The following is an 886-nucleotide window of genomic DNA, read 5'->3' as shown; positions in this document are numbered from 1 at the left end:
CAACCCTTCCAACCTAAGGTCACTCTGATCATCACCATCTGTCAGCTGGGAGACTGCAACAGCTTCTTACCTGGTTTTCCTGCTTCCACCTTTGCCCCTACACCATCTGGATCTCCCAGAACCCAGAGTGACTCTTTCAGGTGTAAAAGAAATCCTGACACTCTTTGATTTCAATCTGCCAATAGTTTCAAAGAAACCTGATCTCACATGCTGTGGCCACTGTTCTTCTCCAACCTCACGTCCTAGTCTCACTCTCCCTTAACAATCTTACTCAGCTCATGGCTACCTCACTGCTATTCTTCCAACACGCTGAGCACACATCTGCCTCTCCTCACAGCCTGAAGTGCTCTTCCCACAGAGTCCCACGTGGCTGGTGCCTCCGCTCCACTCAGGACCCTCTCCCATTAAGCTTCCATAGAAACCCAGAGGCTGGCCGGGCGCGGTGGCTCAAGCCTGTAATCCCAGCACTTTGGGAGGCCGAGTCGGGCGGATCACGAGGTCAGGAGATCGAGACCATCCTGGCTAACACAGTGAAACCCCGTCTCTACTAAAAAAATACAAAAAAAAACTAGCCGGGTGAGGCGGCGGGCGCCTGTAGTCCCAGCTGCTTGGGAGGCTGAGGCAGGAGAATGGCGTAAACCCGGGAGGCGGAGCTTGCAGTGAGCTGAGATCCGGCCACCGCACTCCAGCCCCGGCAACAGAGCCAGACTCCGTCTCAAAAAAAAAAAATATATATATATATATCAGAGGCTGGCTTCTTGCTCCAAGAGCTGAAGTGAGTGGAAGGGCGATGGGTTACCCAAGCAGAAGGGATCAGGAATGGCAGAGGTCCTTGCTCCGTGTGTGTGTGTGTGTGTGTGTGTGTGTGTGTGTGTGTGTGTGTGTG

General features: G+C 53.0%; 1 protein-coding gene across 1 annotated transcript in view; it reads left to right on the top strand.

Annotated features, from left to right (window-relative positions):
* The window catches only part of S100A16 (S100 calcium binding protein A16), a 7,100-nt gene that overhangs the window by 1,140 nt on the left and 5,074 nt on the right, over positions 1-886 (top strand). The gene's annotated exons all lie outside the window — the stretch shown is intronic.

Source organism: Piliocolobus tephrosceles, chromosome 1, assembly GCF_002776525.5.
Source record: "Piliocolobus tephrosceles isolate RC106 chromosome 1, ASM277652v3, whole genome shotgun sequence".
Lineage (NCBI taxonomy): Eukaryota > Metazoa > Chordata > Mammalia > Primates > Cercopithecidae > Piliocolobus > Piliocolobus tephrosceles.
Note: the sequence above shows the minus strand (reverse complement) of the source record. Positions and strands in the feature narration are given on the sequence as shown.